General features: G+C 38.8%; 1 long non-coding RNA gene across 1 annotated transcript; it reads right to left on the reverse strand.

Moving 5' to 3' along the window:
* Positions 1 to 11,250: 11,250 nt before the first annotated feature.
* On the reverse strand, positions 11,251 to 15,442 carry LOC145511725 (uncharacterized). Its single transcript, XR_014058105.1, has 2 exons — positions 15,121 to 15,442; positions 11,251 to 11,440 (listed from the first exon to the last, which is right to left on the reverse strand). It is a non-coding gene; the product is annotated as an uncharacterized LOC145511725 (long non-coding RNA).
* Positions 15,443 to 16,295: the final 853 nt, after the last annotated feature.

The raw sequence follows: 16,295 nt of genomic DNA on the forward strand, positions 1-16,295 counted from the left end.
TGAAAAAGTTGGCTTCAAACTCAACATTCAGAAAACTAAGATCATGGCATCCGGTCCCATCACTTCATGGGGAAACAGTGGAAACAGTGGCTGACTTTATTTTGGGGGGCTCCAAAATCACTGCAAATGGTGACTGTAGCCATGAATTTAAAAGACGCTTGCTCCTTGGAAGAAAAGTTATGACCAACCTAGACAGCATATTAAAAAGCAGAGACATTACTTTGCCGACAAAGGTCCATCCACTCAAAGCTATGGTTTTTCCAGTAGTCAGTTATGGATGTGAGAGTTGGAATATGAGGAAAGCTAAGTACCGAAGAATTGATGCTTTTGAACGGTGATGTTGGAGGAGACTCTTGAGAGTCCCTTGGGCTGCAAGGATATCCAACCAGTCCATCCTAAAGGAAATCAGTCCTGAATATTCTTTGGAAGGACTGATGCTGAATCTAAAACTCCAATACTTTGGCCACCTGATGCGAAGAACTGACTCATTGGAAAAGACCCTGATACTGGGAAAAATTGAAGGTGGGAGGAGAAGAGGACGACAGAGGATGAGGTGGTTGGATGGCATCACCGACCCAATGGACATGAGTCTGAGTAAACTCCGGGAGTTGGTGATGGACAGGGTGGCCTGGCGTGCTGCAGTCCATGGGGTGACAAAGAGTTGGACATGACTGAGCGACTGAACTGATACTGATACTGATAGTTGCCTTACACTGCTGTGTCAGTTTCTGCTGTACAACAAAGTGAATCAGCCATGCACATGCATATATCCCCTCTTTTTGGATTTCCTTCTCATTTAGTTCACCACGGAACACCAGGTAGAGTTTCCTGTGCTATACAGTAGGTTGTTATTCATTTTCTATTTTGTACATAGTAGTGTATATATGTCAATCCCAACTTCCCAGTTTATCCCACCTCGATTTCCCCCTTGGTATCCACACATTTGTTCTCTATGTCTGTGTCTCTCTTTATGGCCTTGTAAATAGGATCATCTATATCATTTTTCTAGATTCCACATATATATGTGTTAATATACAATAGTTGTTTTTTTCTTTCTGACTTACTTCACTCTGTATGACATCTCTAGGCCCATCCACATCTCTGCAAATGACACAACTTTGTTCCTTTTTATGATGAGCAATATTCCATTTTAAGTATATATATGTGTTTGTGTGTGTGTGTGTCTGTGTTAGTCACTCAATCGTGTCCGACTCTTTATGACCGCATGGATTGTAGCCCGCCGGGCTCCTCTGTCCATGGAATTCTCCAGGTAAGAATACTGGAGTGAGTTGCCATTTCTTTCTCCAAGGATGTATGTGCATATATATATATGGCATCTTTTTTATTCATTCCTCTGTTGATGGACATTTGGGTTGCATCCATGTACTGGCTATTGTGAATAGTGCTGCAATGAACATTGGGGTGCATGTGAATTACAGTGTTCTTTGTGTATATGTTTGTGTGTTTAATGTTGTCCCAAAGGTCTCTGAAACTGTCCTCAATTCTTTTCGTTCTTTTTTTTTCTTCTCTGCAGGAATCATTTCCATCATTTTAGGTGCCTTCCTATTCTGCCATTTGACCCCTATAGAACAATATTAAAATCAGGAACTTGGCATTGATACAACCCATATACTTTACTAATATTTTCACCAGTTTTGCATGTACCTGTGTGAATGTATCGTTCAATGCAGCTTTACCACACGTGTGTCCCATGTAACTGCAAAGACCCCAGCTGCTATTTTTTTATAGTCACACATATGCCTCTAATACATCCTGTCCCTAGCTAGAGGGAACTATTAAATTTTTCTCCATCTCTGTAGGTGTTGCTATCTTTTAATGATATTTTCAGAATTAAGAACTTAAAAAATCATTCTCCACTGTGGGCTGGCTTGCATAGTTCCTGAGTAGTCTGTGTTATTCTTTGCTCATTGTATAGAATGGTGTCTTTTGTCTGTCTGCTTTTAATGTTTCTGTCATAATTTTAACTGTTTTGACTTTGATATCTCTTGTAGTTTTATTCATGCCTGACATTCTTGGATATGTGAGTTAATAATTTTCATCAAATTAAAAAAATCATCAGTCATTATTTCTTCAAACTTTTTTTTGTTTCTCCTCTCTCTTCTCTCTTTATATGTATATTAGGTTATTTGAAATGGTCCATACCTCTAGAGCTCTGTTTATTTAATTTTTTCTCTTTGTTTCATTTTGAATTGCTTTTATTACTATGTTTTCAATTTCACCGATCTCTTCTTGATATGCTGTTAATTCATCCACTGTAATTTTCATCTCAGAAATATTTTTTATCATCCCAAGTTTGATGTGGGTAAGTATGAGATAATCTATTTCCCTGTTTAACATGATTGGTCTTTCCTCTGTTTTTTTTTTTTTAATGCATGGAATGCAGTTATAATTATTTTTAAAGCCCTTGTTTGTTACTTTTATCATCTGTTTTATTTACAGGTCTATTGCAATTGAAGAATCATATTGTGTGACTTTTTTGCATCCTTTGTAATTTTTATATTGAATGTCAGAACGTGCCTTTTATTAAATGTGAATTCACCTTGTTGCGTACTGTATGTTTTTGTAGTCTATGAATACTTTTGAGCTTTCTGGGACAAAATGAAGTTCCTTGGAAAGTGTTTGATCTTTTTAAAGCTTGTTTTTACATTTTTTCTTTTTCTTTTTTTTTGACTTCCCTGGTGGCTCAGACAGTAAAGAACCTGCCTGCAATGCGGGAGACCCAGGTTCAATCCATGGGTCAGGAAGATGCCCTGGAGAAGGGCACGGCAATCCACTCCAGTATTCTTGAATGGAGAATTCCATGGACAGAGGAGCCTGATGGGCTACAGTCCATGGGCTTGCAAAGAGTCAGACTCGACTGAATGACTAATACACACTTTACATTTTTTAGAGAAGATCATGAAGTTTTAAGTCTTTTTTTTTTTTTTTTTGAATTGGGACACTTCCCTCTGACTACTCCACCTGCTGCATCACTTATTATGAAGTTATCTACCCTAGCTGGTGAGAACATATAGCATTCTCAGCCTTGGGTGAGCCACAAGGGTTCTCCTTCCACAGAGTTTATACAGATTTACTGATTAGTAAAGTAGAAGACTCCAAGGGTGCCATTTGCAGATCTCTCAAGCCCTCTCTGTGCAGTTCCCTTCTCTGTGGTGCTCTGCCCTGCGGACTCTAATTGTTTTGGCCTCCTGGGCTTCCAGCTCTGACTCTTTAACTCAAGGAGAGTCCTGGAATCCACTTGTATTCTAGCTCCCTCTGCCAATATTTGAAAAGTCTCTGAGTAGTCAAATGAGGTAATCATAGGGCTCACGTCATTTGTTTCCCTTTTCTCGAAAATCACTGTCCTGAAATCTTGATGTCAATGCTTGAATATCACTATTCCTTATATCTGTCCTTAGTTTTTGTGTGGAATTAAAATACAAAATGAAACAGGAACAGACTCACAGACACAGAGAACAAACTGGTGGTTGCAAGAGGGGAGGTGGATGAGGGAACAGGCAAAATAGGTGAAGGAGATTAAAAGGTCCAAAATTCCAGTTATAAAAGTCAAGGAAGAATGTAATGTACATCATAGGGGATGTAGTCAGTAATATGGTAACTTTGTATGGTATCACTGGTAACTGAGCTTACTGTAATGATCATTCCATAATACATTTTCTCCTTTTTAAAATTAAGCTTTTAATTTCTTGCCCAGGTGGGAAGAAAAATCTGGTCCCTGATACTCAGTCTTGACTGAAACAGACATCCCAACGCACACTTTTAAATTAATAAGTGTCAGTAGATTTACTCACTACATATCACTTAACTCTGATTATTTCTTTCAAAGCTTTTACCGCAATTTAAAATCGTGCATTTATTTTTTGTTTACTTGGTTATTGTTTGTCTCTGTAACTATGCCGTAAGTTCAAAGAAGTATAAACTGTTTACTTTTCACTAATATATATAACACAATGTTAGTTCATTGTCTGCACTCAATACATTTATTGAATGCATGCATAAGTTAAAGATTCTTTAAGGAAGGTTTTTAGGCATAGGTAAAATGTAGCCTACCTAAGACAAAAATGATCAGAATTCAAGCATATGGAATAGTAATTATTGAGGTGATATAATTATGAATTGACAGAGAAAAGTGTGCTAAACATTATTATTATTTATTTCCAATGAATCACAGAGCAAACTTAACCTTTGAAGTAGTATATAGAAAATTACTTGCCTAAAAAGAAAAAGTAAAGTAAGCAGTAAGTGTAAGAAACTTGCTGATTTTTTTCTATTAGATAGAAGTTTTCTTTTTGTCAGTGAAAATCTGTGGTTTTTCATTTCCACTAAGACTGCAGAGCTGTGCCTCATTTAAATTTCCATCTAGGTACATAAAATAGCACATTATCTATATCAAGGTAAATTTATTATTTCATTAGGAGTAGGCAAACACCATCTCCTTTGTGACAGTAGGAGGCAATGACTGTCACTATCACTGCTGTAGACTTCGATCCGCCTGTTGTACTGCATTTATTTTCTTTAATTTTCAAATTCTTGCTTGGGTTTACAGAGAAATAGGTCAAAGAGATCCCTTGAAATTTAATTTAGATAAGAAAAGTTCCTCCCTGAAAACACCCAAACCATAGGCTATAAAAAATTTGCCTATTATTTACAGAGGAAAATGATAAGAACCCATCACATTTTTAGGCAATTAATTTGGGGTTCAAGGTCACCATCAAACTTTCATGATCAGGCTGATTTAGCCTGAATTTTAACATTTGAAAGAGATATGCTTTTCAATTTTGTACTGTGGAAAAATTGAAACACTCAAACCTGGATAGAATAGTGTAATAAACTTAAAATACTGTTCTTCCAATTTATTATATTTCATTTTTATCCTCACCAATCTCCCAGATTATTTTGAAGCAAATTCTAAACATTGTATAATTTTAAAAATATTTCTGTGTCTCTAAAAGATATGATTGCTTTAAAAATAGCCATATACCATTCTAACACACTAAAATTTAATTTTATAATTGACTATAATTATGTTTAGATTTTCCTGATTGTCTCACAAGTAATTTCAACATATAGTTCATTTGAATCAGGTTCTAAATGAATACAATACATTGCAATTGTATTGCAATTGATATGTCTCTTATGTCTTTTTATTCTATAGTAGTAGTAGTGGTGGTGTTAGTCGCTCAGTCATGTCTGACTCTTTGCGACCCCGCAGACTGTAGCCCACCAAGCTCCTCTGTCCATGGAATTCTCCAGGCAAGAATACTGGAGTGGGTTGCCATTCCCTTCTCCAGAGAATATTCCCGATGCAGGGATCAAACCCGGGTCTCCTACATTGCAGATGGATTCTTTACTGTCATATATTTATCCAATCCTTTCTTCTACTTGCAATGTATTTCTTGAAGGCATAAGTTCATGTGTTCTATAGAATTTCCTATAGTCTGGATTTTACTGATTACCTATCTGTGATATTAGCTCACATTTCCCTCTGTCCTCTGCTCCTCTGTAAATTGGTGGTTGGATCTATAGGCTGAGTCAGATTCAGGTTTGACTTTCTTGGCAAGACTACTTCATAGGTAATGTTGTATACTCAAATCAGGACACACATAATATCCAATTGTCTCTCTTTACTGATGCTGGCAGTCATTGGAACTCAGTAATTAATTAATTACTGTTTGTAAAATAATCATACTTAAAATTCATTATTTTTTTTTCATTTGTTAACTGTAATACCTCTTTAAAGACAAAATTTCTAATTAAATGTTTGTTACCCAGGGGTGCATTTCATGCAGTAAAGGTGAGATAAATGCTTTGTTCCCTTTATTTATTGGTTTTCAGATTGACTGGGTGACTTTCTAGAATCCTGTGAAAGCGAAAGTGTTAGCTGCTCAGTCGTGTCAAACTCTTTTCGACCTCGTGGACTGTAGCCTGTCAGGCTCCTCTGTTCATGGAATTCTCCAGGCAAGAATATTGGAGTGGCCAGCTGTTCCCTTCTCCAGGGGATCATCCCAACCTAGGGATCAAACCTGGGTCTCCCTCATTACAGACAGATTCTTTACCATCTGAGCCACCAGGGAAGCCCTAACTGTGACCAATTAGTCTTTTAACAATGAGAGATTATTTTTATAGAATAATAAGGCCATCTAGTCATCTCTAGTCTAACTCATTGATTCTTATAAGGGTTTTTGGATAACATTAATAACAGTAAAGAAGTAAAGGAACATACAAACTAATATAAAAGAAGCCTTATGACATACTGTGTATGCTAAATCACCTCAATTGTGTCCAACTCTTTGCGACCCTATGGACTGTAGCCTGCCAGGGTCTTCTGTCTATGGTATTCTCCAGGTAAGAATACTGGAGTGGGTTGCTATGCCCTCCTCCAGGGGATCTTCCCAACCCGGGGATCAAACCTGGGTCTCTTATGTCTCCTGCATTGGCAGGAGGGTTCTTTACCACTAGTGCCACCTGGGAAGCACTATGACATATTAAAAAATAAAATACGGTAAAACAGATGGCACAATGACCTTCGGCCTCCCCTCTCCCAGCTGATACACTAAACTAAAGCTGTAGATTTACATTTGAAAACTTAAAAAAAATAATCTCCATTTTACTTAAAATGGCATGATATATAACAAGTAGCCTGGAAAAAGTTTATATTAAAAGTAAGTTGAGTACTTTAAAAATTATAGCAGAGTGGTCAGATAGACAGATGCATAAGTCTTGTTGGTTGTTTTTCTGGTTCTTTGACTAGTTTTTTGTTGGCACTTGAGGCAGAGTAAAACCCACTGTTTGTATAAGTAGAAGGTGTCAGAAATCATTGTCTGTGAAATATGTCCAAAATATCCCAGAATAATCTGTGAATAGCAGACCATGAGCCTTTAAAGTATTTCCACATCCAGTATTGAATTTGCAGATATATGGAATACTTGATGCATTATACACCTAAGTTATAAAATTCACACTAATTAGCCTGTGTATTTCCTGGCTTCTTGTGAGTGCCTGCTCAATTGGTCTGACTCTGTGACCCCATGGACTGTTGCCGGAGTCCTGCTCCAGCTGGTCCAGGGGTTCCCTCAGGATGGATGGCGTCAGCGATGTGAATGAGAAGACACAGCGAGTCTCAGTGTTTCCAAGTGTCTCCTGCCTTTATTGTTTTTTAAGACAGCTTTTATATCTTTAGTGGTACATAGAAACAAATGTATAGAGTCATATCAAATCAGCTTAATAGGTCAACAGTGTTGACCTTTACCGACATCGTTTGCATATCTTAGTTCATTTTGTTTACATCATCTTCTGGCCTGGGGGCCTGCCAACATCTTGTGACTCTCCTATTGATAAGGGTTCATCAGTCAGAACACTTTTGTATCAGGCACAGCAGGAAAGAATCCATCAATAGAAAGTTTCAAGGCAAAACCTGTTTTCGGTAATTTACTCTACGCCTTGAGCTTAACAGAAAAGAATGTGGTCCCATAAAGTCATAGAACAGCAAGCTGAAGGTCAGCTCTAAGTAAGAATTTTCAGTCAAATCAACAATTGTCTCGCTATTTGTATTACAGCTAAACTTCTATTTATATAAATCTTCAACTATTATGCTTTTATTATATAGGCTAAATACGTTAAGAGTAAAAACATAGCGAGTAAATATAAACTAAGCAACAGTTTCACAAAGCAACATTTCCTATATTTCCCAAAAAGCCTTTTTTCCTGCGAAGGGTTTTGTGCCCATAGGGGCTTTCCGTGTGGAGGCTCTCAATGCTGTTTTATTATTAAGGACCAGTCATGCACATTAGCTCCAAAGGCACAGGTACATTTATTAAACAAACCAATATGTTAGCAAAAGGAATTTAGATCAGCATACTCTATATCCCAGATAATTTTATTTAGGGTGCTACCGTTCAGGGGCCTTGTTGATTGGGGTTTCAGACTGATCTATTTCAGAAGAGAATCAGGAAAAGCCTTTTGTCCAAGTCACAGAAGACAAGAAGAGGTCTATTATAGCAAGCGTCAGAAAGAGAGATCTAATTTTTAAGGTGAGCGCTGAGGCAGCCTCTCGAGAATCCCCGAGGCCTGAGAAGCCGTGCTCAAATCAGTCCTCTTTCTCATGACTCTGTCATGAGTGGGATCTCGTGAGCTGGCTCCCGGCAGACTGTAGCCCAGCAGACTCCTCTGTCCATGGGATTTTCCAGGCAAGAATACTGGTGTGGGTTGCCATTTCCTACTCAGGGGATCTTCACCACCCAGGGATCAAACCCATATCTCCTTTATCTCCTGCATTGGTAGGTGGATTCTTTACCACTATATCACCTGAGAAGCCCATATTGCCTGGCATCCACCCTCAATTTCATGCCTTCCATTTTCTCTATCGACAGGGGATTTAGGTTCCCTAAGATTGACGAGTTGCAGGTTCCAGTTGCTGAATGAAATAATGAACACCTGGCTTTTTGTGTCATGGGTTTTGAATTGAAATCAATGTATGCATTGTCCAGGACACCAGGCAGTCTTCCACAGGAAACACTTCTTGCATCCATGTGGTTATCTATTGTTTTAGATAATAAAAACATCATTATAGTAATTATCAGTTCGATTTATTTGTGTTAGTGACAAGAACATGAGAAGTACATTAACCAACAACTGCCTAAATGGTACATAGCACAGAACTTATGGGCACTTTTAGTCTTACTTGGATGCCTTTTCGCTCAACTTGATTAGAGCTTTAGTTCTTGTGTTTAGAATTATATCTCTTCTTATCAGTTAAGCACAGATGACCGTGTCCAAGTGGCAACATCATAACAATTTCTGTCTGAGAAACTCAAGGATGACTGGTCCCATTCTCACCCTTCATCATTAATATAATCATGATCATAGCAAACACTTGGTGGGTGTTTACTGTGGATGAGGTTTTGTTCATAGAGTTTCACATACATTCTGTTATTTAATCACTGCAACAACTTTGTGAAGTAGATGAATTAATTTTATTGTGTCATCCATGCATGCTCAGTCACTCAGTCGTGTTTGACTCTTTGAGACGCTACAGACTGTAGCCCTCCAGGCTCCTCTGTCCATGAGATTCTCCAGGCAAGAATACTAGAGTGGGCTGCCATGTTCTCCTCCAGGGGATCTTCCTGACCCAGGGATCGAACTGACATCTCCTGTGTGTTTCTTGCATTGGCAGGTGTATTCTTTTACCACTGAGCCACCTGGGAAGCCCCTCAGTTTTGTTTGTGGACCAGATGGTAAATAATCAGCCCCTCACTTTACTATAAACTTATATGTTTCTTCCAAACTGTGGGAGATCACTGTGCCTCAGTTTCTTGATCTTGAAACAGCATGATAATACATCAATCTAAAAGGATTGTTTACATGCAAAATGCTGAGAATTGTGAATACCCTGTAATTATTAGCTGTTGTGGAACTACTGGACACAAAAGTAATATAAATAATGGACAATTAGTTTTGACTGAAAAGGAATTTGGCATTATAAGAGTATTCTGTGTGCTATTAAACTTGACCATTTGTACAAGCTATTGCATGCTGTCTTCTATCCCCTTGGCATTGATGCCTTGTCACCTGTGGTCCAGCCTCTGTAGCCCCTGGAATTGCAGCAGCTAAAAAAGGGAATTGGGGTTGGTGCTTTAGGTGAGGTGACAAAAAAAAGATTTATAGCCTCTGCCTCCTGGAATTCAAAGAGCATCTTTATTTGGATCATTTTAATAATTTTCTATAGTACTGAGAGCCACTCCGTATTAGTCAGTAGAAGCCAGATTATTCTTCTAGTAACAAAGTAAGCTTGAAATTGCTGTGGCTTAGCACCAGAAGATTTATTCCCACTGGATTATTACCAGTCACCAAGGCAGAGAAAAGCACATGAACGTTTTACTACTATAGCTCAGAAGTGATGCGTGTTCACATTTAATTTTCTGGAACAAGAACATGTATTTTTGCCCAACTATGAAAGGGCAGGAAATGTAGAGGAGAAAATGGAATATTTAGCATTGCCTTTTCTGCACACACTTCAAATGGCTCCTGAATACTTACTGACTATAGGTCTAAGCATCTGCTTTGAGTGACCCTGCAGCTGTTCATAAGCAAGTAGAGATAGGGCAAACCACCCCTTGGATGGACTTCATGTAATGGCAGTAGCTCTCACTCACTGATTGGATCACAAATGGGTATAAGATATTGATAACAAATGACTATTTTCCAAAGAAAAGAAAGGGTTTTTTGTTTTGCTGAAACATTTCCCTATCATTTAGACTTGAACTTTGGTCAAAAACTGTGCTGTGCTTAGTCGCTCAGTTGTGTCCGACTCTTTGTGACCCCATGGACTGTAGCTTGTCAGACTTCTGTGTCCATGGGGATTCTCCAGGCAAGAATACTGGAGTGGGTTGTCATGCCCTCCTCTAGGGGATCTTCCCAACCCAGGGATCGAACCCAGGTCTCCTGCATTGCAGGCGGATTCTTTAGAACTAAGGCACTGTTTTTTCTTTTCACAAAACATAATTTAAAAATTCTACTTGATTGTGCTATTCCAGCATCTCGTGGTGGCAAGTGCCAAGATGATGTTGGTCCAGTTATTATATTTGTTGTATAGAAAATATAGTGAAGTTCAGAGACATGAAGCAACTTATCCAAAATCCACAGCTAAGAAATGTCAAAGAATTTGAACCCAGATCTGTCTGACTCGAACATGTTTCTTCTCGATCATCTTACACTGCACTTCCCCTGCTTGGCACTTTCTCCTCTCTGTCTTTCTCTTTGAAGTATTTTGTTTTTTGTTGCAATATCTCTTTTGCTAGAATGTTATATTTCTCATTCTTCATGTCCTATACCAAATATACTACTTTACTTAATATAGAAGCTCAAACGGTCTGACTTACAATATTATAAGAAGAAAAATCTAATTTAGGGTTAAGCCTTAAAAGCTAATTAAAGTTTTGCATTATGAGCCCCAGAAAATACTAGGATGTAAAATTGTGTGACGGAAGTTGCTGTGTATACTATAGCTACCCTGTTGAACAGGCCACTCCTCATGCAAAATTCACTCCTGAATGGTTGCCTATACACAGGGCTGGTTGCCTCTATCATGCAACATTGCCCCACCCACGGCTGATTTGACAAAGAGGTGGCCTGAATGTCAGGGTAGTCAGTCAGTGACCTAAACTCTGTGATTAGTCCTGATGTGACTCTTTGACCAACGGAAACTTGATATTTATGCAGAAAATCAATAAGTGATTTGGTAGCAGTTTTATTGTGGGGCTTGACATTTGAAGAGGAGGCACCACAAAATCAAATGAGAAGTCCAAACAGAAACTGTGATGGACTGGAAGCCAGCAAAAAGAGAGTGGAAAGAAGTGCATAGTCTCAGGGGCTGGAGGAACAAAAATGGAGAGGGCTGTTGAGTCATATTCTCTGTTGTGATCTACGAAAAAAAAAGCTTAATTAATACTTTCTGCTTAGGGATGGTAGTATAACCCTTTTGTTGAAGCTATGTTGGATTCCAAGTGACTACTCAGTTCCTACACTGGGGTCTAATTCTTTCTATAAAATCTGGTGGTCAGATTTGCAGCAACATGAGTGGACCTAGAGATTATTTTACTAAGTGAAGTAAGTCAGACAGAGAAAGGCGAATACTATATGATATCATGTATATGTGGAAACTAAAATATGACCCAAATGAACTTGCTTACAAAACAGAAACACGCTCACAGACAGAGAAAACAAATTTAAGATTATCAAAAAGGAAAGGAATGGGGAGGGATAAATTAGGAATTTGGGATTAGCAGAAACAAACTACTATATATTATTAAAACAGAAAAAAACAAGATCCTACTGTATAGCACAGGGAACTATATTCAATATCTTGTAATAAACTATAATGGAAAAGAACATGAAAAAGATTATATCTATAGCTGAATCACTTTGCTCTACAACAGAAACTAACACACTAAATTAACTCTAACTGTAAAAAGAAAAAACTAGTGGTGAGACTTTTCCAGGCTAGTGTAGGGCTGGTTGTGTGACTGGCATTTCTGTCTGTCTTATTTCCATGTGATGTTACTTGTTTTTACAGATAACTACACTACTTCATATAAACAGAGCCTAACATTCCCCCCACAATTATACCCCCTATGACTTTGAAAGCAGGATAGTTTTGCAATTTGGCAGCTCACCTTTATAATTACTTTCTATAACTGAATTTAGGGAGGGCAGGGATGTGGGTCATGTCAATGAAAGTATCAGATTTATGTCTAGGCTACCTCTGAATGGAAATCAACAATTCCTTTTTAAAAAGCAGAAACTAATTCTTTAGTTTTTTTCCAGCACTTCAACCGAATGTTTCTCATTGAGCTTTCAATATATTTTGCTTCTGGTGCGTTTTTCCCTTATGCATCTGTGGACAAAGAAAATCTTTAGCTATCTCTTCTCCCACTTGTATTTTCCCAGTTGTATCCCTCTTCACCAATACTATACTTTTCTTTATATTTTTAAATTATTTATAAAGAATTCCTTTCCATTACTTCTGGGATCCTTCCCATAAATGAAAAGCAGACCTAACTATACCAGGAAGTAAGTGTTAATACTTGAACTGGTATTAATAAAATAGGATTTTAGCTTATTTTGTTGACATTAAGCAACACATTGGCTGGAGCTAAAGTAAAGAAGTCCTTCTACTTTTTTTTTTTATTTTAACTCTGGTGTGCAGAGGAATCCTTGGTCGAAATAGTTTTATTCATATTTTGTAGGAGAACTTTACTGTTACAGGGGATAGTGGCCAGGGAAATGAAGGTTCTGAGGAATACCAACATTCTCTCTTACACCTGATGGGCAGTGTGTGATGCTCTGAAAAAACCGATCTTCACCTGGATGTCATTGAGTTTGCACTTTTCTAGTGAATACTTGATCACTATGTGCAGAATTCTTATGTTGAGTTTACATTTTTACTAAGTCTGACAGAACTATGCGCAATATTTCAGCTACTTATTTATCTACTCATGTCAAAAGAATACTCAAAAACGTCTTTAAAGATTACCCCTAAGTCTCTCTCCAAGGCTATAAACAACTAGGACAATACTTTTGGTGACATCCTTTGATGTGAGATGTGTCATGTTCAGTGGAATAAACGCAGATATTTCCATTGAAATGGAACTTGAAGATCATGACCTATGGACACATCTTTTCTTATCCTTCTGAATTTTTATTTTGTATTTATTACAAACATTTTTCAGACTTCTAGTTCTGGCATACTTTTTCAGCTACAAATTGGCACGTGCCAGGAGCATTTGCCAGCGTCTGAACAACAACAACAGCGAGGGCCTTTGCCTCCTGCCTGTGCTGCTGCAGCTGCTGACCTTTGACACCCTCGGAAGGGACCTCAGGGTGGAAAGGGAGGCACTCTGCATCTCAGGGAAACTGGTGGAACAGGTCTTGAGACAGTTAGATATTTTCAGGAACTGATTTCATGGTCCTAATCCTGGCATCTCTTCATACCTAGAAAAGCACTAAATCCCTTTTTCATGACATCAGATCCTCGTGACTAGCAGAAAACATTTTGCAAAGTAAACACTTGATTGCACTGAACTCCTCCTTCACCAAAATCTTATATATTGACCTCCCCTCACTACCTCTTTGAAAGAGTCTCTCAGAGTTATCTGAGGTGCTCTCTCTGGGGCTACAGTTAGGTTCAGTTCAGTTCAGTTGCTCAGTCGTGCCTGACTCTTTGCGACCCCATGGACTGCAGCATGCCAGGCTTCCCTGTCCATCACCAATTCCCGGAGCTTGCTCAAACTCATGTCCATCAAGTTGGTGATACCATCCAACCATCTCATCCTCTGTCATCCTCTTCTCCTCCTGTCTTCAATCTTTCCCAGCATCAGGGTCTTTTCCAATGAGTCAGTTCTTCGCATCAGGTGGCCAAAGTATTGGAGTTTCACCTTTAGCATCAGTCCTTCCAAAGAATATTCAGGACTGATTTCCTTTAGGATGGACTGGTTGGATCTCCTTGCAGTCCAAGGGACTCTAAAGAGTCTTCTCCAACACCACAGTTCAAAAGCATCAATTCTTCGGCGCTCAGCTTTCTTTATAGTCCAACTCTCACATCCTCATTTTGCCCCCAGTAAAACTTAACTCGCAACTCTCACATTGTGCCTCTTTTTAGTCGACACTTTAAATACAGAAAAAATAAACTGTTACTGGAAGAAACTGGTCAAGATTTCTATGATAGTGACAACTACATCTCTTAAGATCCTCCTGATTTCAGAAATGTCAAAATGTGGCAATATTTTAAAATATTTAAATACTCACCGCCTTGAGGGAGAACAATTCCCAACACTATTAAAAACTCTTGTATATACAACTCTGATGACACTTCCCTCCTTTCTAGAGATAACTGTGTTCCTTTAATTTTGGCAAGTATATACTTTAAATAATTTGGTCTTGCTTTGAAACAATTTTTTATTTATTTTATTTTTTGGCCATGTGGCCTATGGGATCTTAGTTCACCAATCAAGGATCAAAGCTGCATTCCTTGCATTGGAAGTACAGAATCTTAACCACTGGACAGCCAGAGAAGTCTTGGTCTTGCTTTTGAACTATTCTATAAACAGAAGTATAATACACGTATTATGTGACTTGCTTTTAATACTCAACAGCATGTTGCATCCATGCCAGTGTAGCTTCCATTGTTGCATGGTACCCCACTGTATGCTGTAATTTATCAGTTTCCAATTGGTGGACAATTGGGGCTATTTTCAATGGTTTGCTCTTATAAATTATTTGGCTACAACCATTCTTACAGTTGTTTCCTAAAGTGCATGTGTGGGAGTTAGCATTGGATCAGTCAAAAATGAACCTTTTGGTCAACACAATATATACGTAAAAGTATTTTTTACTCCAAGATACATTCCTAAAAGTGCAGGTGCTGAGTCAGATGGTGTGTTCTAAGTGTCTTCAGTCATGAGTGGGTTGCCATCCCTTCCTCCAGGGAGGTCTTCCCAACTCAGGGATCGAACCTGTGTCTCTTACATCTCCTGCACTGTCAGGTGGGTTCTTTACCACTAGCGCCACCTGGAAAGCCAATCCAATATATACTTAAAAGTATACCTTTTACTCTGGGTATATTCCAAAAAGTGCAGTTGTCGGATCTAGATGGTAGCCTTGCCTATTCTGATTGCCAGAAAATTTTGCTGTGCCCTCCTCCCATCTCTGAATATCAGAGAGTATGTGAATCCTGTTTGTGCTTCATTGATGGGCTAGAATTAATTTTATAATTCAGGGGCCTTCAGAGGAAAGAAGAGGAATAGGAGAGGAAGATGGTAGTGCTTTCCAGCCCATAGATTGACTTTCAGACATAGCCTGGGGGAAACTGAGGCAGACTGTGGTTGAGGCAGATGAAGCACTCCATTGGCTCTGCTCTCCTGAGACTGTCAGGCTGCAGCAAAGATGATGTCAGAGATGATGTCACAGACCTTCTGTGAGGTTACCACTGTGCAGTGCAATATGCAAATTTAAACAGGTAGCATTTCATTCTCAGACTGTGTGGCTTGATTTATTTCAGACTCAAGAAGCTGATAGCATCACCAATTTAATAGACATGAACTTGGGCAAACTCCAAGAGATAGTGAGGGACAGGGAAGCCTGGTGTGCTGCAGTCCACGGGGCTGCAAAGAGTTGGACACGACTGAGCCACTGTCGAACAACAACAAAGAAGCTGAGTTGGAAATAGCTTGGTCCCCGTGATCTGGCTCCTGTTGACGGACTTCAAAGTTTCCTGCCTCCTTGGTCTCAGATATCATGGTACTCGCGATCTGTGTCCCTCCTCAGGCTCTGCTGACTGCATGAGGCCTCTTTGCTACCTCCATAATCTCATATATAACTTCCACCTCTGAATGACGTATGGCAAGCTTTGAGTATGGCAGTCAAATATGGCAGCTTTGAGGTTTTATAACAGAGTCAATCCTGCTGTGTTTCTTGTTTTGGGGGCCTGGGGAGACTGTGGTTAAGTGGGCTTTGAGGGTCTTCTGGGGCTATTGGAAGACCCTAAACTAATTTAGATGATATCCTTCTCAATTTTTGAGATAATTGCTAGGCGCCTCTGCCTCAAACACAGGTATATCCACTATGGCCCCAGATGGGATGGATGGCTTGGGTACTGGTGTAACCTGCCACTGGTGGGCTCAGGAAGTAAACAAGTTTTTTTTTTCTTCAATAAATGAAAAGATCTCCTGCATATAAAGGGATAAACAGCTAAAGGTAGAAGAACAATCAGTAACAAGTTC

This window comes from Giraffa tippelskirchi, chromosome 6 (genome assembly GCF_054371585.1).
Source record: "Giraffa tippelskirchi isolate mGirTip1 chromosome 6, T2T-mGirTip1v1.2.pri, whole genome shotgun sequence".
Taxonomy (NCBI): Eukaryota; Metazoa; Chordata; class Mammalia; order Artiodactyla; family Giraffidae; genus Giraffa; species Giraffa tippelskirchi.